Source organism: Podarcis filfolensis, assembly GCF_964270895.1.
Source record: "Podarcis filfolensis genome assembly, chromosome: 5".
NCBI lineage: Eukaryota > Metazoa > Chordata > Lepidosauria > Squamata > Lacertidae > Podarcis > Podarcis filfolensis.
The window spans coordinates 36,326,361-36,350,128 of NC_139608.1; the positions used below are offsets into that span (position 1 = coordinate 36,326,361).

The 23,768-nt window shown below is 43.6% G+C and overlaps 1 protein-coding gene across 12 annotated transcripts in view; it reads left to right on the plus strand.

Annotated features, from left to right (window-relative positions):
• The window catches only part of EPHB1 (EPH receptor B1), a 344,720-nt gene that overhangs the window by 72,729 nt on the left and 248,223 nt on the right, over positions 1 to 23,768 (plus strand). The window contains exon 2 of one of the 12 annotated variants that reach the window (XM_083616248.1): positions 14,109 to 14,201. The exons of the other annotated variants lie outside the window; for them this stretch is intronic. The gene's annotated coding sequence lies outside the window, so the exon portion shown is untranslated. The remainder of the gene's footprint in view (positions 1 to 14,108; positions 14,202 to 23,768) is intronic. 12 annotated transcript variants of the gene reach the window in all.

A 23,768-nucleotide genomic window follows, 5' to 3' on the forward strand; every position in this document is an offset into this window, starting at 1 on the left:
GTTCAAACCTCACAACGCAGAGTGTAAAAAAACATATTTAACAACTGCACCTTTCAGTAAACCTCAGAGTGAAAGTTTGCAAATATTAATGAAAATTTAGTGTCGTCCTTCTCATGCACCTACCCAAAAAAATGCATGTGCGAGCCATTGAAAATATCTGTTGACAGGTGATCCGTGTTAGAACAGAAAATGTTGCTTCATAGGTGACTGTAACATGGGTGATGGTCCTTTCAGTGGCCACAGGTTTATCTGTATCTTTACAGACCATCCTTGCTTGATAAATTTCTTGCAATGCATTTGCTCCGGTTTTTATAGAATAGCCTTCTTTCATCAGCCACAATTTCCTGGGGAAAGAGGGAAGCTTGCTTGCTCAAAATTCAAGTCATCCACAGAAGCTACTGCAGCAATCATTTCTCCTCTACCATCATCACACACACCCCTGCACTATCATATGAATCTTTTCTCTCACACACTTTCACCAGGTATAGTCATTCTTTTCATCTTTATCAAGTCTAGCACATGTCATAATATCCATTTCCATTTGAAGGTAACGGGCAGATTGATATGGTTCTATGAAGTTGTGATGGCTACTTGTTGAAATGTAAAATATAGAGCAATCATGTGCTACTTCCTTTAGCTTCTCTCCTGCCCTCCAGCCTGATGTGGCATCTTACCACTTTTTCTTTTTTAATATGTGAGAGATGATTGATTCTTGTCTTTAGAATAAAAACAAAACAGTGCAAAGGCAGGAAGAACAGTAACTATGTTTACATCCCCTAAGGGTTTAGAGTCTCCCATTTGGTTGAACTGAATGTCTATAACAAATATCAGCCTCATGAAATTTCCATATAGTGCTCCATACTTAATCTGTATATAGGATTGATTTGGACAATCCCCTGGTCTGAAATATTCTAACTATGGCCTGTTCATGGACGAATATGTCAGCTTTGATTTATTTCTCTTTCCCCCCTTTCTTTTCCAATCTTTACTTCAGTTTGCCACATTTCTGCATCAGCCTGCACAAAATTAATACAGCCGTACCTTGGAAGTCAAATGGAATCAGTTCTGGAAGTCCATTCGACTTCCAAAACGTTTGGAAACCAAAGCGTGGCTTCTGATTGGCTGCAGGAAGCCCCTGCAGCCAATCGGAAGCCGTGGAAACCCAATTGGATATCTGAGTTCCAAAGAATGTTTGCAAACCAGAACACTCACTTCTGGGTTTGTGGCGTTCAGGAGCAAAAACATCCGAGTACCAAGGTGTTTGGGATCCAAGATATGACTGTATTCCTTTCCATGTGCTTTTTTCCTAATATACACTTTTGCACACAATATATGCACATCTGCAGTAATGCATTTATATGTTTTTGATAGAGTACAGCTAAGAAATATTTCAAATGAATAAATAAAGCAGTGTGGCCATAAATCCAGTCATTGGTGGTAGAACAGCAATCTGCAGCATCTGGAGGGCACTAGGTTGATGAAAGCTAAAATAAGATATGCCCCCTAAATTCTCATACTTTAACAGAAATCAACAATAGATTTCCTGTTTTTCTCTGTGGCTCATGAAGGCTAGAGTCATCTTCATTACATTAAGCTAGTAAAGAGCATGTCACCCAGACAGGCCATTTTGGATAAGTTGGTTTGAGGAGAGACCCTTCCCCAGCTTAACCACTGCTCCTACCTTGGAGCATGGAAGGACAAGGGTAACTTGGAAGTGCAATGGCAATGCTAACAACCAACAAGGAAAGACTTAGCTTCTGTCATGGGCTGAGCAAATTCCCACTGCTCAGCCCCACTCCTTTGCTTCAGAGGACAACACCAAGGAAGAGCAAGACTGAGGGGAATTAAATGCCACTTGAATAATGCTGTTATCATAGGAACTTTTCTGTTCCTGATACCAGACTTAGATATAATTTTCATTGCAAGAAAATTCTGCAAGTTGCTTTGAGAGCCTTTCAGGGTTATAAAGAGGCATATAAGTATTCCAAATAAGTAAATATATTTGGGTTCCTGTGCCTGGATTTTAGGAACGATAACCCTCTTTTTTTTGCCCATATGTTATCTCTCTGTGCCAACTTTGAGAAGAGAATTAAATTTTTGGCCATTCGGAGTACTGACTGATACCTATAGCAGCCAAACAGTGAATTGGCCTAGGACAATTACCCATTCTGCCAATTCCTGAAGACAAGAGAGTTTGTGTTAGCAGAAAAGACTTTTGGCAAAGCTGGGGATTGTTCTTCCTTGTCCTCTCCTAGCCACCGGTTAGAGCTTTATATTATGGACAAGAGTGTTGATCATATCAGAGAACTCAAATAAATTTCAAGGTAGTTAAACTCTAGAAAATGGATAGAATCATGGTTTATATGGCATGGTAACAATGAGTTACTTTCTATATTTATGGTGTAATATTCACAATATCTTTATTTCCTTCAAGTGCTGTCATAGGCAAATATATCGTTGTCATGTAGCAATAAAATGTTCTGCTTTTTGCAAAAAAAAAAAGGGGGAAAGAAAAATGGAATAGTATTTTGAAGCTAGCCTGTTCCTGTGTTTATGAGAATAACTCAGATGACAGTGGATTTATCACAGTAAAAATTGGCCAGTGAGATTGTTGACTGCTTTCACAAATTACATTGAAACCAGTGTTTAATTTCCTGTGTTTGTAAATTGAATAATGCAAGTATTTCATTGGGGGATCACAGAGATCTGTTCTATGCTGATTCTGACTGGCTGCTGTTATCCAGAACATAGCTGTCAACGTTTCCCTTTTTTAAAGGGAAATTCCCTTATTCCGAATAGGATTCCTCGCAAGAAAAGGGAAAAGTTGACAGCTATGATCCAGAGGTTTCAGGCCAAGGTCTTTCTCAGCCCTACCTGGTGAGGCCAAAGACTGAATCTGGGACCTCCTGCATGCAAAACTTATCTACCACTCTACCGCTCTGGGTATAATTGCTTAACATGGAAACGTATATGGCAGGGAATTGTTGGCATCTGTCTGTCTCGGGAGACAGTGGAGGAGGATACCTTTGTGGGGTGAAGTCAGACTGCTGCAAGTTGCAGCGCCAGCTGTGGCTGTAGAGACCGATATGGGAGAGACGTGTTTTGTTGCAGGTGATGCAGATGAAGGCATCTGGTTGTGCTGCTGCAGATGCACCATGGTGTTTCTTCTCTCTGCGCTGCTCTTGAGTGATGAACCTTTTCCAGTCTGAGGGTCACAGTCCCTTGTGGGCAACTTTCCCGGTAGCACATGCTAGTGGTTGGCACAGCCAGAGGCAAAAGTGTGTATGCCCCAATTAAAAACTGGCTGGAGAAACAGATGTGGCTCTTACCTTTGAAGATGACGTCCCATCCATACAAACGTCGTGAAGTTTCCAGGCACCCCCCCAACTCTCCCTCCGAATGAGAGGCATTGTCACAGTTCCATGGCACATGCTAGCCAGGTGAAATCATTAACAGAGGGTGCAGACAAAGGCCAGTGAAGGGTATGGCCCCCAGGAGCTACTTACTCAAGGGCTAAGTAGAAAAGCCTGGAAAGTAGCATTTAGCTCCCATATCGGAGGTTCTCTGGCGTAAGGGTACCACTGGAAATGGTGCTCCATTTGTAACTTGGGTTGTGACATTGAACGTTGAGTATGGAGCAGTGGGCGGGGAAATGTACAGTGTCATGATGTCACAACATGGTATTTTACAACACAGTAGGGAGGGAGGGGTTACAGGATTGCTATTTATGGAATCCTTTACCTTATATCAGGCATGGCCAAACTTGGTCCTCCAGATGTTTTGTGACTACAGTTCCCATCATCCCTGACCACTGGTCCTGTTAGCTAGGGATGATGGGAGTTGTAGTCCCAAAACATCTGGAGGGCTAAGTTTGGCCATGCCTGCCTTATATAGTTCCACTCTGTCTCCAGGGGTGGACAGGTCTCAAGAATGAAGGTGATGGCTATCCCTTATGGTTAGTTTAGTCCCCAGGCTTCATTCCCTGAAGATGGGAAGCGACACTGATTCCATCTTCCAGTTTCTATGTCTCATTAGCAACAAACAGTAGTAACTTAGAGAGTAATAAATAGTGCTGAAATTCTGTTAAGCAAATTTGGGTGATATTTGCATACTTCACAGATGACCGGTGATGACCAGTTTTGGGGGTGGGAATCTTGCCTGCGAATTGTAATCAGATTACAGTTTTTAATCCACAGTACTGCATGTGGTATACTTGTATCTGTGTGAAGAACTCCAACTCTTTCAAATGATTCTGTATTTTCTCCTTTCCCTGCTTATTATACTGTACATGGAATTACCACCTGGAACAACACTACCATTCTAGCTTCTCCCTTGTGTCAGGGTCTTCCTTGTAACCTCCCTTAATCCTCCTCCCCTCCCCACCTTGCTACCTTCCTTTCCTCTGTTGTTTCCCGTATGTCAAATAATTAGATGGTAAACTTCTTGGGTCAGAGTCCGTCTTCTTGTTACTCTGTAAATGGCTAAGCCCATTGATGATGCAATCAATCAGTCTTTAATTTATATACCACTTAATGCTCAAATGGGTTTCTAAGTGGTTTAAAAGTCTAAAAACCAATTACAGAGCCAATAAAATGCCAGCAAAGGAGATGCAGTGAAAAAGTGTGGTAGAAAATGACAAGATCCAAGAAAAATAAATGTGCCACCTAGTTTACTGCACTAGCTTGTCTAAAAATAAGCAGAGTCTTCCATTTATAAGGCAGACAAACGTTGACTACACAATTTTGCTCCTGCAAACCATCTCTAATTTGCTATAGACTGTAGAGACGGGCATGTCCAAAGGTCCATTAACAGTGGTAATTGGGCTTGTAGATTGCAATAGAACAAGAAGCTTTATGTCTAATGGAGTTCTTCTTGGTGTAGTGCAGGAAAGCTGCATGTAGAAGGAAAGGTTGCTCTCATGAAGTGAAATCTGAACCAACCAACAACTGCAAACTAAATAATGAACAGCCACGTTATTAAGTAAAATGTCAGAATTTCTTCCAGGCTTCCCACTAACTTCACTGTGGGGGATTCCACATAATTTGCCCTTGGCAGCATCTAGGTACAGATGGATGATGACTGCTGGTGGTTTTAGCTGGTCCAAGGCTTTTAGCAGTTGGCTTTATGGGAAGCCTCCTGGAGAAAACGTTGGAGGATGGAGAACAAACCCACTGCTACCCATCCCCCAAAGTCCACTGCTAGCAATTTCCATCACCATCCATGGAGGAGAGTGCTATCAAGAGCTACAAGTCATGATGGCTATGCTCTGCCTCCATATTTGGAGGCACCAATGCTTCTGAATACCAAACTGCAGAAGGGGAGAGTGCTCTTGTGCTCAAGTCCTGCTTGGAGGTTTCCTGCAGGCATCTGGTTGGCCCTGATGCTAGACTAGATGGGCCATGGGTCTGATCCAGCAGGGTTCTTGTGTTCTTACGCTTGGTATAAGGGAGCTGCTACTGGAACAGGGAGGCTACAAAGCCTCCATACACATGCAGTATATCTTGTTCAGCCCTTTGGGTTCTGGCTGAGTAAATAAAAAAGGGCCTAGGCCAGCCTTCCCCAGTCTTCTGCCCTCAAGACTAACACTCCTGTTAAGCATCAAAAACACCTTGAGGGCATCCGACTGGGAAAGGTTGGTGTAGGCAGAATGATTGCAGTCTGGCCATCTCATGGATTGCACCTGATCTACCTTCACTATGCTTTCAGATAAGAAATTGCACTGAACAATTGCTTCACAAACAACCTTGTTGCCCTTTGAAGGTTATTATTGTAAAGTGTTTTGTTAGGGCTTAAAAGCAGCATAAATTATTTTGTTCAAACAAACAAACATAGCGTCTCAGATGCCTGTGACTTTCAACCTGAGGGCCAACAATATAAGAACACCACACTTTTGGGGGCCGTGGGATGTTTCATCTAGCATTCCAGGAGTTGATAGTGTTCAGAAACGCCGTGATTCTGCAGTTGGTTATTTACACTTAAAGCTCATTCCTCTTAGTGGACTTTGAGCCATTTCACACTTTGCATATTTCAGTGTGCATTGCAGGAGACATGCTTATGGGGGGGGGGAGTAAGATGTGCATGCAACAGTCATTAGGATTCTGAGGTTGTCCCTGCCTTCCTGTGGGATATGCACACAGTGGCAAAACTGTGAAATGCCACTGTGCAATTCTTGAAGCTACCCTTAAGGACAAGTGACTGGATGCAGGAGGATTTCAGCTTCAGGCTGTTTTGCATCCGCATCCACATAGGAAACTATTCTCACAAATAAAAGAACTACCTTGGCTTCCATCCCAGTGTGCAGATGGTCCGCTCCATGCTTGCTCCTTTGGAGTCTTTTCCTAGCATAGGCTTGCACAGGCGTCTAGGCTGGAGGCAGGGGTGTGCTTTGCAGGGAAAGGTGCCAAACATCATGTCCTGCCAGCTTTTTCTTACCAGTTCCCAAAAGATTATGGACAGGAAAGGTTGATAAGAAGCCAAAGCCATAAAGCCATGCATGTGAAACAAAGAGGGTTGACTGTGTGTGTGTGTGTGTGTGAGAGAGAGAGAGAGAGGATGTATATTGCATGTTGCAGCAGACAAATTCCTCATATGAGGTGCACAACAGAGTTGCTTCTTCATATCATTATGTGCAGGACTTTGCGACGTGTTTGGGCTGTACAGATAGTCCTCTTTTTCATCTTTCCATGTTGCGCTAGATTTCCAGTATAAAGTCCACATGGACACTACCGTGCCAGATCCTAGTTGCTGGGAATCTCAGGTGGTAATTGCACTGTTGTGCTCCTGTCCTGCTTGTAGCCTTCTCATAAGAATCTAGTCAGGCACTATAAGAACATGTTTCTCCAGTTGGTATCTGTACTGGATTTGAAATTGTTTTTACATATGTAATGGTTTTTAATTGGTTTTATATATGAAGTTGTCTTAACTGTTTTTCTATATGAAACTGTTTTATGTGTGTTTTTATTGTATTGTGAAATCCTTTCAAGATGCTTCACAGGAAGCAATTCATTAAAAGAGCAAAACAATAAAAACACAATGCTGGTCTTTGGTCTGATCTTCTTATCCCAAACTGGTCTTGCATTCTCAAATAAACACTCCTCCTTTTTGGGTATTCAGATGAGCAAACCCCAGACTGCAAGCAGCAAAAATGGACAACTAAAATTTGGTCTTCTAAGACAAACATTCCCACACAGGGTAGCCATAACCACTGAATAGTTGTTTGCCATGTGTGTAAAGCAGAAGGGGTAACTTCCTCCTCAGCTGTTTTCCAACAGTGTCTGCAGTGTCAAGGTAGCCTCCGGAAAAATGCAGAAGTTGATGGAAGGAAAATTTCCCACCCCTTCCTCTCCACACACCCCACCCCCAAATAATCTCTGAAGGAGTTGAGGGTTCTCCCAAACCACAAAGAACCCAGGGGCCAAATGTGGTCCTCCAAGCTGCATGCTCTGCCCCTTTGGGACTCTTCCCCAGGCCCTGCCCTCTCTGAGACCACGCCCTTCACTGGCCCTGCTTCACAACCCAAGAGTTTTTGCCTGGTTGGAATGTGCCCTTGAACCCTGATGGTGCTTCTTGCTTGCATGGATGGAGGTTCTAGAGGGCTGTATGCATGTGTGCAGCAATCTAGCCTACCGTGAAATTCACGTTCATTGCTCTGCCCACTTTTGTCTCTGACCCCATCCATCACTTCCAACCCCTGGAAGGTTGCTCAGAAAAGCATGTGTCCCTTGGGCTGCAAAAGCTTCCCTTCTTGTGTCCTAAACAATGTGGGATGGGCACGGAGGAGTCTTGGAGGAGGGGGCAACCACCAAAAATTCATGGAAGTTCATGAAAGTTCACTTAAGGAAGTTCATGGAAAGAAAGTTCCCCCACCCCATAGCCACCCTACCCCCTCTCACTTTGTTCAGAAGGGCACCCTAACCCACCAGGGAGACCTTTTGGGCGGTGGGGGGGGGGGGAAGGGCAGCAGGCAGGAGGGGAGAAGAAACATTCTCTCCTTTAGACAAGTCATTCAGTTCTACAATATTGTCTTTTGTTAAACTTTCAAATAGCTGTTCTGTTTTTATAACGTAGTGTGTTTTGCTATAGCTTCAGCTTGAGGTTTATAGCAGAAACATAATGATAGCCCAAGAGCAGCAATTGTGCAAACAAAAGACAGAAACAGTCAGTAAAAATTGATACTTCTCAGGGTCGCACTTTGGCACTTTGGAGCTCTGATTTCCAAGATGATGTAATACACAAAAACATTTGGATTCATGGAATAAGGCCATTAGCACTGTACTGGGGACCATGATCCTTCTGTCATAGGGTGAATCTCAGTTGCTTATGTTTGTTCATTGTGGAGTGATTTGCAGGCGCCTGAAAACTATCTTGCAATCAAATAGTAGAAATCTGCTTAATCTGTTTGGGTGATACTGATAGCTGTCAACGATTGCATTGCCATCCCAGTGGATTTAGGAAGTACCAACTGTTGCTAATTTCTCTAAGAACAGGCTCTTTACGGCATCTGCATCATTATTTTGATTAACCCTTCTCTTGAATGTGAATCTGAGGCCACCAAAACATTTCAGAAGCCACTTACATATTTGTTCTATCTGGCTTCATTAATTGTCTTGAATCTGGCTAATATAAAGTTTACAGAACTAATAGCCAAACAGAGCTTCTGTGCAAACTTCTGGTTTTGTTACATACATACCATGAGAATCTGCCTCATACCGAAAGCAGCCCTAGGTTAGTAGGTGTTATTGTACACTCCTCCTCTCTCAAAGCTCTCCTCTTGTACACACATTATTTTGTGGTTTTGTGGTTGTGTTCTATGCAATATCTATCTGTGATCTTGGAGTCTGGGGAAGATAGTGGATTATAGCCATTGAAAAGACTCGTTGGTGAGGCAGTAATAGGATTTAGCCACAACAGATGTTAACCGCAAGCCATGCAAAGGCGTCACAGAAGTCGCTGGCCTTTTCTTCCTGGCAATGGTTGTGACAAGCTCTTCCTTCAACATAAGAGATGACTAGGGCTGAACTGTGTCAAGGGCACACTTGCTATTTTCGTCACCTCAAGAAAAGTAGTAACCCGTACAGCCTACATTTTTGGAGAGTCTCAAAATCAGCGATAATAAATTCTAGTCCATGGTTCTAGGCCATGTTCTCATACCTAGGTTCACTCTTTCTGCAGTGCTGCAATGCATACCCACTTTATTGGACTTATATACAGTATGGGACCAATAGCTTTCTTGTAGCAAAGATATTCTCCCTATATGTGGGCTGAATATAATGCTGCCGCCTATGGATGAGGAATATGGTTGATGTCACTAGCTGGTTTGAACACCTTTTGCTGATCATGAATGCATATTATAATTGTGTGTTAGGTATCCAGAGATGGTCCACAGCATTCTAAAGTTTCAATGTACAGCAGTGTTCCAAAGCAGGGCTCCTTTTCAAAGCTTCCTTGGGGTATCTCTTGCTGTGACTTCAAGTACACCTTTATTTCCCCTTCATTGTCAATATACTTTGTTTAGTCTACAAGCATTTACAGTTCTTGGCAGATGCATTATTTACTCAATAAACCGGCTGTCCTATAAATACATACCTAAAGACTACTCAAATTGACAGTAAAATCTATAGGAAGTGAAGCTGCAGAACACAGTCCCAAGAGCCTTGGGCCATATTTCCTTTTTAAAAGGATCAGATAAATAATGAACTCACTGCTCTAAAAGGTACCTTGTATCACTTTGTTGACACCCATAAAAGAGAAACACCATCCGTATAAATGAATTTATGGAAACACTCTCTCAGCCTTCTAATTTCCTGTTAGAAGAATCCACCCCCATTCTCACAGATAATACTGGAGTGTTTTCAGCTGCTCATTTCAACCCCTAAAGAAAATATGGCGGCAATGTCTCCCTGTAGCTGCTGTTCAGGCTTTAGGATTATGCCTAAGTATAATTTCTCTGGGCCTGGTGCAAACTTGTAACATTGGCCCTTTTACTCCCCTTGAAAGGTGAACCCAGTACCAATTTTTAAGGCCCACCCCAAACAAGCCTTGTCTGTTTTGAATATTTGGTCCTTTAGCTCCTTTGTTTAAGCTACTGTCTGCTTGCTTCATGATTATAGACACAGCAGTATGACAAGAAACAAATGCATGATAGATATTATACACTGACCCTGGGATCTAGTGTCAGTTTTTCTAAGAACTCTGGAGCTCACAGATGTAACTCACATGCTTTCTGGGGCTTGGGAATCTCAGCAGCACTGGCTCCTCCTGTTCCTGGGATCTCAGTGTTCCTGATTTTGTGGCATTTGTCCCTCATGTCTTCTGCCACACCCTATGGGCTTCTTCTGGATTGCCTGTAAGAATCAAGGAATTCTGGGGATTGTTATTCTTTAGGGAGCATGGCACATAGGGGAGCACATTTATCCCAGGGCCCTAGACTTACCTGTACAAGCACACTCTTAGGAACAAAGGAAGCTGCCTTATACCGAGTCAGACTATTGGTTCATCTAGTTGAGCATTGCCCGCACGGAGTGGCAGTGGTTCTCCAGATAGGAGACATTTCCTATCTGTGGTATTTCCCCTTCCTTCCTTCCTTCCTTCCTTCCTTCCTTCCTTCCTTCCTTCCTAGCACCTTACTATTCTAGCCTTATTCAGATATTATCCAGGCATAGAGCTAACGTTTGGAGAAGGAGGCAGCAGGATGCGTTGCTGGCACTGCCCCTGGAAATCCATGTGTTGACACAGATGTCTGCATGGTGTGCTTTTGCTCTGCAGTCATCTACACTAACATCCTGCTGGATAGCTTAGTCAGTTAGAGCATGGTTCTGATAATGCCAAGCTTGTAGGTTCAATCCCCGTACCGAGACCAGGGCCACATAGGGGCAGGGGCAGCAGTATGGCCTCATTACCCTCCTCTTCATGCACACGGAGAGCACATGGAAAGAACTCCAGCATGTTGCCTTCCTGTCCTAACATTGTTCTGAATGACTTCAACAAACCCCACAACATAGAAACAAGTTTGCGTAAACATCCTCAAGCATGATCTCTAGTTCTGCCACAGTTTCTCCCTATATGGTAATGGATCCACAGCCTAATTCTTTTCCTCTCATCCAGGGTCACCAGGCCCAAGTAAACTGCCCTCCTTCCCCCCTCCCTCACCCGTGGTGAAGCTTGCAATAATTTGAATCCTGGAAATTCACAGGAGCTGATGGTCTGACACTTGTGAGGTGTGTGTGTGTGCATGGTGAGGTTAATGTAAAGGTGAATGTTGAAATTTAAACCAGGCTTTAATTTAAGCCTGTTAACTTGAATGTGCTTTATTTCACTGATGACAATGTGTGAATTATGTTGCAAGAACATAGCTCATATGTTGCACACACACATAATTCGCTGCAAGTCAGACCATATTTAAATAGTAGAGAAGCGCCTAATCATAACCCAAATCATATGCTGTAATTACATGTTCAAAAGATCAACATAATAAAAGGCTGCAATAAATAGAACTGCTTAAATTGTTGCGATGTTTTCCTATTGGTCCTCGGTCTACATCCTGTATCCCTCCCCAGGGCACGCAAATGCCTCTGCTTGCTGCAGCAGGGATATTTTGTTAAATAATGGCAGATACAGGAGACCAGCCATGTAGATGAAATTTTAAGAGCCCAGAGGTGTGTTTGTGGTGATGCAATTGCTCGAATCCTCCAGTCCTGCATAGGTGCATCTGGTTTGCCACTGGGCTCAGTGGTCTCACTGGCAGTAGGTGTGGCATCGGAAGGTAGGGTATGCCCTTTGCCTCTGTCTTTGTCGAAATGATGCACAGTTGACTTGGAAGAAGCAAGAGAAACATGGGGATGGTAATGAGTAATGGCTAGCAGCTGCAGCAGATGGTGCCTGTTTCTGGCTGCTCATTAGGAGCTGTTGAGCAATAGAAGTGGAGGGTGCCGACTCTCTATGTCAGGCACCCCCAACCTGTGCCCCTCCAGATGTTTTGGCCTACAACTCCCATGATCCCTAGCTAACAGGACCAGTGGTCAGGGATGATGGGAATTGTAGTCCAGAACATCTGGAGGGCCGAAGGTTGGGGATGCCTGCTCTATGGCAAGCCTGAATGCAGCTATCACCTCTTCTCTCGGTTGTGCACTCAATATCTGAATGTGGGAGAACATGTTACTGTCAGCACAATGCTCCCCTGTCCTTTTGGCACTGCAACACCACCTGAAGTTCCTGCTTGTTCCACTGCATGCCTCCTTGCTCTTAGCCTGTAGGGAAGAATATGTCAGAGGTGTTTATGTGGCTAGCTGTACCAAGAGTTGGAGTAAAGTGCTTGGGTATCCTTTTGAATCGATGGTGTGGGTACTTTGGAAGGTTATGTCCAACAGGGCCCTACCCTTTTCAAATATCAGTTGCTGATGAGCATGGGAGGGGAGAATGTTCCTGTGGTCATGTTCAGCTCACTTGTTTCCCGCAGACATCTGGTTGGCCACCTATTAAATTTAATGGGCTTACTCCCAGGTAAGGGGAGTTAGGTTTCCAGCCTTAGTCAGTGCTCTCTGCCTTAGGGACACAATTAGTCTCTGTTAAGTAAAAAGAGTAAATTACAAGAGGGGGGCAGGGGACGAGGAGATAATCTGTTGTTTGAAGATGCTGCCACCTATCTTCTTCCTCAGAAGCGAAGTGGTGGAGATGAATGGTGCTTCTTGGAGGCATGAAATCCCCCCTCCCCCCCAATCCTTCTCCATTTCTAGTCTGTGTGGCATACTTTTGTTTTTGCCTCCCCAGCTTCTGGACTGGAGTTAAGGTTTCTGGTAGATGCTCGCATTTGGTATCCTGGAATAGTAGCTGAACAACAAAACACAAGTGCCCTTCCTGCATTTGCTATTCTCTTTGGTTGTGCAAAGTTCTTCCGTTGTACAAAGCACTCTTTCACTAAAGCAGGGGTCAGCAAACTTTTTCAGTCGTGGGCTGGTCCACTGTCCCTCAGACCTGGGGGGGGGGGGGCGGACTGTATTTTGAAAAAAGAAGAAGAATGAATTCCTATGCCCCACAAATAACCCAGAGATGCATTTTAAATAAAAGCACACATTCTGTTCATGTAAAAAACACCAGGCAGGCCCCACAAATCACCCAGAGATGCATTTTAAATAAAGGACACATTCTACTCATGTAAAAACACGCTGATTCCTGGACCGTCCGCGGGCTGGATTTAGAAGGCGATTGGGCCGGATCTGGCCCCCAGGCCTTAGTTTGCCTACCCATGCACTAAAGAGTGTTGTACACACCAGAGAGGGGGTGTCTTCCCCTGATGTGCATTACCTGATTTGTTTCCACCCACCCATGAAGCCCTATTCAAGGAAGCTGTCATTTGTGCAGGTGCAATGGCTGTCTCCAATGTACACACCTCAGCTGAACCATGCCTTGCATTTTCAAATCATTTTTTTAGACGCAATTTATTAATTTTATAATAACAAAAAGGAAAAGAACATCATAATAAAAAAATTAAATCATACATCTTAACTGACTTCTCTCCACTCCCCCTCCTGGTTCCATTATTATATACTTACTCATGCACATCCATAAAATCTTATATTCTTAACTGTCCAATTTTAAAACCTTATTCATGTTGTAACAAGTGACCTTTAGAAGTTCAACTAATGTAAAAACCTATACACAAAGCTTGCAAAGTATGCATTAAACATTTTCCCATATATATTTAAAAAAACAATGTCCTTTTCTTTCTTGGTTTTCAAATTGTCTAATATGTCCTGCATGTTTCATGAATTTGTTTTTCTGATCTTCTTTGGCGGTAGCTTCTTCCTGTCTTTTGCACAATAAATCCATTAAGTCCTGTACCTTTCAAAATCATAGCTTCTGGGTTGTTGGTTTTTGGTTTTTTTTAACAAAAATCATTTTCAACATTCTCTTAAAATCTTTATATGTTACCTCCCAGGCCTTCTTAATAACTTTACATTGCCACCACATATGGTAGGCTCTCATACATTCATTTTCAAATCAGATGGAAGCTAGTTTGAGGGAAAATGCATCAAGCAGGAGTATTTCTCAAGAAACTACAGGATACATACGGATTGTGATTAACGTCATGTGTGCTCTCCCTCAAACACCAGGGATGGGACTCAACTGGATCTGGAGTAAATGGTAATGTGCACACAGCACTGGACTCTACACATCCACTATTTTGCTATCACCACCATATGATGGTAAGGAGACAGGCCTTAAGGCCCAGCAGAGATGATCAGACACTTTAACTCAACTACGGTGGTACCTCGGGTTAAGTACTTAATTCGTTCTGGAGGTCTGTACTTAACCTGAAACTGTTCTTAACCTGAAGCACCACTTTAGCTAATGGGGCCTCCTGCTGCTGCCGCGCCACCGGAACACGATTTCTGTTCTCAATCTGAAGCAAAGTTCTTAACCTGAAGCACTATTTCTGGGTTAGCAGAGTCTGTAACCTGAAGCGTAGGTAACCTGAGGTACCACTGTAGTTAGTCCTATGAGCCTCCCTACCCTTACCACATCCAAGCTCTTCCTTCTCCCGCTCATGATCGCATCATTACACTACCATAACCTGAATTTATGCCAGGCTAGTGGATTTATTTGCAATCGTCCCTTCACGCAGTTGGTGTAAGTTGGAGATAGGACCCCACCATAAATCAGAGGTGAGTGCTGGAACTGGGTAACGTGAGCCTGATGCCTTAATCTCTTGTTTTGCCTAAAAAATTCCCCTCGCGGTGTCACAGCGGCTACACTCTCCAGCAGTTTAAAAACAAATCCAGAAGCAGCTTTACATCTGCTTCTCAATAAAACCTGAGAACCGAAAGAAATATCTTTGCATCTCTAATGAAACTTGGGGAAGGCTCCCCCTTCCTATTTGAAGTTTTTATTTCGGAAAGGTTATGCCATGTTTTTTTTTTCCAAAAAGGAAAACATTAGATAGAATTACCAAGATCTGTTTTAGATAAATCACCCCTTTCCCTTGTTATTCTTATGGTGTTGATAAAGTACTGAGTTTCTTTGCTGATAAAACAGTGGTGTGGTGGAGAAAATGGAATCAGTTGCATGCTGGTCTTCTAGTTTTAGAGAGAGATCTTTGTTTGGCTCAGTGGTTCAGTTTGCATGCCATGTTCAACCATTTTTAAACCATGGTTTGTTGAACAAGCCATGCTTAAGCAAAAGGATGTTCTGCAGTTGATTGAAGTAACTATGGTTCTACCCTATTTTGTTCTAGCCCTCAGCTGCCTCTCCGCCCAACATCCCTTAAGAGTTGGTGGCACCCAAGTTCTGGCATTGCAGCACTGTGTCACCATTTTCCTTTGCATTGGCTGGCTGCAAGAGTGAGGGTGTGGAAATCTTCTAGGTGACCTTTGGCACCTGTCATCAAGCACCCGCTCTGTTCCACCAAGAAAGAAATGCCCCTACTTCTTTGCAGCCGGAGAAGTCGTTGAACCCTTTTCTTCCACTCCTGTGTTCTACAACTGCACTTTTTATTTTTCTTTCTCCCATAAATTGCTACCATGAATTTATGCTTTGAGATTACTGAGCATCAACTATGCTGGAGCCACTCACATCTCCTACCCCTCCACTGCCATGGAATTGGATAGACTGCTTTTCCTAATGCACGCCTAAGTTGTTTCAACTGTTAGATGTAATTAATATCAGGAACACAACCTCATATTGAATCCCCCTCCCCATCTTAACTCAATTCTCAACTCTGCTAGTTGTTTCGTATTTTATTTCTTTGCCTTGCTGTCAAAGAGTAAAATTGCAGCTCTTGTTACCATTTCCTACTTGGAGAAAGTGCCTTTGTTTTGAAATAGGACTTCACCCTCCCCACCCTGTCCGTGACTTTACTCCACAACTCATACAAGCACCTCTTAATTTTTCTGTTTCTCTGTGTTAAAACGCAACCCTTTTTCAGCTGCAGAACTTAGTCTGGTAAAATCCCAGCTGCTTCCATCTGTGCAACCCTACAGTGGTATGAACATCCACCTGCTTGAACCCCTGACCCTAACAGCACAAATATAACACACTCAGAAGGTCTTTTTGCAATAACTTCACTTCACAATCACATAAGACAGATGCAGCAGATGCTGCATCAAATATAAGCAGAAGAGGCCGTGCTTGTGTGTTTTTCAGTTATCAGTGATGTCAGCTTTGGGGGAAAATGCCAGCAAGAGGAGTTGAGCATTGAGAGAGGCTTCTTTTTCTAGTTGCTCTTGCCTAATGGCTCTGTTGCTTGGTGCATAATTTCACTGGGGTGACTAAACAAATCACACTTAAACATTAGTTAAGGAAGTCCCCATGTCTGCCTGTAATGCTAAGACAGCAACAACTCATGACTTATTTTTGCAAACCATAGTTGACAATCTATAGTCGAGACATCAGATGTAAAGCTAAGCCATGGCTTCTGAACAAAGGTCTGTTTAAAGCATGGTTTAATGTGGCATGCGAACCAAGACAATAAATGTAGAAGGATGGTGATAAAAAATAAAAATGTACCTGGTGCAGTTTTCTGGAAGCTACATTTTAAAGGTAGCATTTTATAAATGATTGTAGAAGGCATATGTAAGGCTGTTAGTATAGTACACCCTTACCTTGTCCTATTGCTGCCATATGATAAAATGATAATTCTCTTAGTGGCATCTAATTTCACCTGTTGAAATTAGATCTTCTTACAAAAGATAATCTTGCAGGCATTAGTCAGCCTCTGACAAATTTGCTAGTTGGTTTTACATTGGATGTGAGATGATGATACACAGTTTATTGATGCAGATAGAACTCTGCTGTGGCTCAGTTGTGCATTAGCCATACATTAGTTGCATATTGATACACAACAGAGCCTTGGTCACTGCACCACAGTCAAATGCAAACATTGGTGCAGTTGCAGTTTGTGCCTGAGTCTTCATACTGCCCAATTCAATGTTGGTATTGGATTTTGAGAAATATGTAGCATTGAGCAATACAGTTTATAACCCATGCTCTTTCTGCTTCTTACCTTAGAGTACAGATGGTGCTTAAGTTATAGTCCTGTCCTCTTTTTAAGCAGGTTTGTTTTCAGGTTTGAAAGGGGCCCTTTGCAAGGTCCCAGTTGCCCTGTTCGGTTCCCACAACGCTCTTAAGCAACATGACATTGGGGCATTATGGGAAATTTAAAATGGCTGGCAGTTACCTGACCCATCCACTCAGTGTGGAGAGACCAGGGTACCCAAGGATGTCAAGTGCTGATGCCAGGGTGGGTTTGAAAGACCAGCATGTGTAGAAATAGGGGAAAGGATATGTATTTGTGTGTGAGAGAGCGTTATGTGACTCTTTGCAGGTTGGAAAGATGGTAACAATCACAATATTTTATTAGAGAAGCGCTGGTCTGCTGTCTCAATTTGAACTCAGACTGGATTTGATATTGGAAGAATAGACCGGCATTTCCCCAATAAAATACTGTTTTTAACCCTTTACTCTCCTCTCCATGTACTTATCAACATTTGTATCCCTTTTCCTACTGGGATGCTGCAGAGGTATCTTCCTGCTGCTTTGCTCCTGCTTTGGATGCTGTTAGTTTTCTTTGTTCACAGCCTCATCCCTGCTCTTCGCTCTCCACCCCCCTCAATTAATCCCCTGTTCTGCAGGTTCTTATTTGTGCTCAGCAATCATGGAATGTCAGGAGAGAGCATGCAGAGCTCATGTTTCATTACCCAGGCGTCAGGGAGAATTCCTTCACTTTGAACCGCTGCAGCCTCTTTCTTGCTCTCTTCTTTGTTCCTTTCAGACACAGGGTATGCCAACATTCTCCCTCCCTCCCCGCCAGATTTTTGTTCTTTGTTTTTTCGCTTACTCTCAGTTTCACTTTCTCTGCACAATGCCACATTTCTTCCTTTATTTGCTCAAGCAATCTGAGAAACAAAGCCAGAGAGCAAAGCAGCCTCCCTCTGTACACACAAAACCCAAAGAATCATATAACATTGGTGGCGATTGTGCAAGGGGGACAAAAAGATCTTAGAATCATAGAATTGGAAGGGACTCCAAGGATCATCTAGTCCCCTGCAATGCAAGAATATGTAGCTGTCCCATACAGGGACTGAACCTGCAACCTTGGCATTATCGGCACCACGCTCTAACCAACTGAGCTGTAGTCCACCCCGCTTTGCTCCTATGTTCTTATGCTGGCAGCTTCCATGCAGTCGTAATCTGCAACAATACAGTCCAGATTTTAGGGTGCCACTAACAGGAAGCGGGACGCGGGTGGCGCTGTGGGTTAAACCACTGAGCCTAGGGCTTGCCGATCAGAAGGTCGGCGGTTCGAATCCCCGCGACGGGGTGAGCTCCCGTTGCTCGGTCCCTGCTCCTGCCAACCTAGCAGTTCGAAAGCACGTCAAAGTGCAATTAGATAAATAGGTACCGCTCCGGCGGGAAGGTAAACAGCATTTCCGTGTGCTGCTCTGGTTCGCCAGAAGGGGCTTCGTCATGTTGGCCATAGGACCTGGAAGCTGTACGCCGGCTTCCTCGGCCAATAAAGCGAGATGAGTGCCGCAACCCCAGAGTCGGGTACGACTGGACCTAATGGTCAGGGGTCCCTTTACCTTTAACAGGAAGCAGGAAGAGGTATGGAGCAGTAGTTCTTGATGACAATCTCTGCAATAGCTGGTCTCTTTGACTTGGAGGAAAAGCGCCTTTCCAATTCCAAATACAGGAATCAGTCAGACCTTGAGCATGAGCAAAACCCATCTGCTGAGATAGCCAGGGGAATTGTATTGGGAACAACTCCACGTGACCCGTGCTCTGACTCTAGTTGTGGCAATGCAATGTTTGGGAAGGTATCCAAATTTGCCAGGCTGCTGACACCTGCTGATTCCTTCTGTTCATGACTCTTCTGCATATTGGAAGCTGTCTGAGACTGAGTCAGGCCGTTGGTCCATCTAGCTCAGTACTATCAACACTGACACTCAGCAGCTATCTAGGGTTTCAGGCAGTGGATGTTCCCAGCCCAGCCAGGAGATGCCAAGGATTGAACCTGGCACCTTCTCCATGGAAAACAGATGTTTCACCACTGAATTACTTCCCCTATTGCAAGCTTATGTGGGAGTTAAGTCCCACTGAACATGCTGAGATTCCTGGTGGTTAAAGCATGCATACGGTTGAAATGCACATGGAACTACTGGTATAAACTGGGCAGAGGTAAAACAGGCAAGCTGTGCTAATAGCATCCTTTATTGCACACCACTCTTTTCTTTAAAACGAACCATATTAAATTGATATAGTTGTCCATCAATACATGCAAGTGAATCATGCAAGTGATCCTTTCCCATGAGATTTGGTGATGAGTTGCATACTAAGGTCATTGGGCAAGAATAACTTCCACGTAGAAAGGAAATTCCGCATAGAATTGTAGAGTTGGAAGGGACCCCAGGGGCTTGAACCCATGACCTTGGGATTAAGAGTCTCATGCTCTACCAAACTGAGCTATTCAGAAGACATTTCCCTAGAATCCAGGGAGTTTTGAGATTTAGATACTGGAAACTGGTATGAATTTAACTTCTCTCACAGTGTTTTGATCTGGTGCAGTCAAGTCCAATTTGTGTAGTCCAAATGAGAGCAACAATATTGTCATACTGGGTGGAATTGGCAGGCCATTTTCTGCATGTGATACCAGATCAGAACGGTGTCTGATCAAGAGGATAGGAAAGCAGGTATGGTACCCAGTATGATTTGGTAATGGGGTATGGAAACTCTGGGCCACAGTCTGAAGCCAGGTTGCTGAACTCTTGCCAAGCCATGCTCCTTCTCCCAGACGACACCACTAATCCTCCTTACTGTAACAATAGCTGACCAGACTGGCAAACCAGTCTGACCAATAGCCGAATAGACTGCTTTGCCAGTCCCCTTGGGGTTAGAGTGTCAAGCTAGGGACTCCTCCACACTGCCAGTATTTTGTGGCAGTGATGCAATTGCCTACCAGACCTTTACGTTTGCACATTTAACGTGGAATAAAGTGTCCTGTCACCTGAGGGGTATCATATCCTCTTTTTCAAAACGAACAAGTCCCAGACTTCTTGCAAGTTTGGAAAGTGACAGAGAAATGCATGGAAAAGTATGGTCCAAATGAATGAATAATGGAAAGTTGTGTGACCACCTGACAAGCAAATCAGGATGAATGCTGTCTGCCATATAGCCACCCTAAAGGTAAAGATACCCCTGACCGTAAGGTCCAGTCACGGATGACGCTGGGGTTGTGGAGCTCATCTTGCTATACTGCCCAAGGGAACTGGCGTTTGTCCGCATGCAGCTTCTGGGTCATGTGGCGAGCATGACTAAGCCGCTTCTGGCGAACCGGAGCAGCGCACGGAAACACCATTTACCTTCCCACCGGAGCAGTACCTATTTATCTACTTGCACTTTGACGTGCTTTCGAACTGCTAGGTGGGCAGGAGCTGGGACCAAACAATGGGAGCTCACCCCGTCTCGGGGATTCAAACTGCCGACCTTCTGATTGGCAAGCCCTAGGCTCTGTGGTTTAGACCACAGCGCCACTCTGCAACATATCAAAATGAATGTTCAACTGCATCAGCTTTGTACAAGCAAATCAGGATGACTGCTCAGTAAATAGGTTGCATGAAATAGCCCTTGGGCCAGAGACAGGTGAGTTTAAATCCCTGTGAAATTTGTTGGGTGACTCTTGCAGCTCAGTCTACCCAGCAGGGTTGTTGTGAGGATAAAATGGGAAGGGGGGTGGAGTAGAATGCCACCTTGAGCTCTTTGGAAGAAGAGCAGGATTAAAATGTGCTAAGTTAATAAATGTGTGTTAAATATGTATGCTTGGATTATACAGTATGTTTAAGGAGATCTTGAAAAAGTAGAAGTGTGGAAGAAGCTTCCATGGGGTCTGGTGTCCCTTTTGTTGCTGCTGAGTCCGGCTGCATCTTGCAGAGCAGACAGTACCAAGTGCTATACAGTGGTACCTCAGGTTAAGTACTTAATTTGTTCCGGAGGTCCGTTCTTAACCTGAAACTGTTCTTAACCTGAAGCACCACTTTAGCTAATGGGGCCTCCTGCTGCTGCCGCGCTGCTGCCGCGCAATTTCTGTTCTCATCCTGAAGCAAAGTACTTAACCTGAGGTACTATTTCTGGGTTAGCGGAGTCTGTAACCTGAAGCGTATGTAACCTGAAGCTTATGTAACCTGAGGTACCACTGTACTTTGATGTCCTCATGTTACCAAGACAGTTTTTTTGTTTTTTTTTTACTTCTCCTGCTTCTTTCCTCATTTGCACCCCCTCTCTCACTCCATATGGTACCGAGAAAGGAAAGATGTTTGGAACACTTGCCAGCTTGCGGTGGTTGATAAAGTGAAAACTGTGCAGATAACAGGAGTAAGGGGGCCTCCTTGCATCTTGATGAAACCGCATGGCTCTTTTGCTTCCATTGTTTGTTTTGTTGCAGCATTTCCATTTCTCATTCCATTTCAAAGCTTTTTCTCCTATTTATTTTAACACATGCATATTGTTCATACTGGGTATGCAGACAGGAGGAAGGAGGGAAGTCTTAACTCCTGTTTTGGGCGGAAACCACACTAAGGAAACCATAGCTGATTAATTGTATGCATTTTTGTTGATTGATGAATTAATTAAATTAGCAAAAACTGCATTTGAATTTAAAAAGTTGCTATGAAGCAAGAGACTCTCTCTTTTTGTGTTTAGGTAATGCACAATAATATCATGGCGGGCATAATCTTGGAACTGGCATTCCCATCTCTGTATGAGAGAGAAAGAGGAATGTCTGTGTTGTCACACACACACACACACTCATATTCCATATTAATCAGGGCATATGTTTAGTTGAGAAACAGTCATTTTAATTCACCAGTCTAACTGACTAATCAGTTAAACACTGCAGCCCGATTCATCTATCAATTACCTATTCCTGCAAGGCAATTCTTTGCATGCTTATTTGAAAGCAAGTCCCACTGAGGTCAGTGCAATGCTCTTCTTTCTCGGGAGTGAGTCCCACTGAACTGAGTGGACCAGCTTCTGAGTAAACATGCATAGGATTGCATTGTTAAAAGCTTTTGCCACTTCCCAAGACTCATGTGTTAAATAAGCATTGAAGCGGCCAGTGTGGTTTAACTTAGTGATTATTAAATGTTTGCATTCTTAAACTCCTCTCTCCTTCCCCCCCCCCCCATTGTCATTGCTATAGTGATTTAGGAGATTATCATCTTTAGCGTAGAATCTCTATAATAGAAAAGGTTCATGTGTTTTGGCAACTATTCAGAATCCCTTCCCTTCTTATTCAAAGTACTTTAGCTCTTAGCGGTTGCAGTTTCCTTGTCCATGCTATTAACTCATCAACAATGATCTGCACCACTTTAGCCATAATCAATGGGCAAAAGCCACCTAAGGGCAAAGGCCACTTCATGTGATGTTTGCCCATGACATGCAGCACCTAATATGGCTGTACATCTATGATATGTGTGTGTTTGTCACACTGCACTTACATTTAAATTGTAATCATTTATGTATTTGCGTCTATACATACAAATTAGCATATGCAAACCTGCATCCTCGTTTCATCTTCATTTTTGGTGATGCGTAAGTGACCACCCTTTGTGTCCTTTCGGAAGCTCCCTGCGGGCTGTGCATCTGTGACCGCTGCATATTTTGAAACACGTGTTTGCAGGTAGAACATGTATTGCTAACATTTGTGAGATAGATACGTACTAAAAGGTTTTCTTGCTGGAAGTGTTTGAAGCACGGCAGCATTCAGACACGATTTCTGTGGAGTAAGTGATTGTGGTCCTACATATCAAAAAATCTGGAAAGCTTTAGGGGCCCTGCACTCGGACAACATCAAAAAGGCAGATGTTTCCCTGGGGCTAGGTTTTGGGAGGAGCCGTCATTGCGTTAGTAAAGGTCGGAGAGGGAACTGATCAGATTGGCTTTGTTGGCTGGAGTCTTAAGAAGTTATCTGGCTGGAGATGAAAATTTAACGAGGGCATTAGAATGTTTCTGCTGACAATAAATCCCTGAAACACCCGGCGTACTTTGTGCTTATATTGATCTTAAATATTGCACCTACAGTAAATGCTTCATGCTCTATTAACACCAACGCTTGAGAGTCTTTTTGATCATTGTATTTACAAGTTTCAAGGGTCATATGGTACTGCTGATGAAATCGCCAAATGCTGCTGCCCTGTCCTGAGAGGGAAACCAGCTGTGCACTGCTTTGCACAGGGAGAGCTTGAGAACTATGCCCAGGGAAGTGGTTGTTTTACATGCTGCCTACCGGCAGGCTGGGACATGCAGCGTTTGAGATATAGGGCCTCCTGTAAATCCTGATAATCTTCATTTTTAGTTGCTAGCACTTATTTTGGGACTGTGGCTATAATAGAGAGAAGGAGTGAGAGGAGCAAGGGAAGAACCCAGATAAGTATATAATGCAGCTTTTTTTTTAAAAAAGAAGAAGCCTAGAGACAATTGCTGGCCTGCAAAAGTAGCTAAAGATAGAGAAGTGTGAAGAGGGTGCCTGGGAGGAAGAAAGGAAGCGTAGAGAAGATTATCGAGGCAAGATCTATAACTGGACCAGGGTTCATACTATGCCACTGTCATGATGGTAGCATGAGTAGAACTGAGATGGGAAACCTGTGGACATGCAGATGTCCTGGAGGGCAACTCCCATAATTTCTGGACATGCTAGCTGGGCCTGATGGAGCCCAACCACATCTGATGGACCAAAGGTTCCCCATCCCTAGAGAAAGGACATGTGTGTGTGTGTGTGTGTG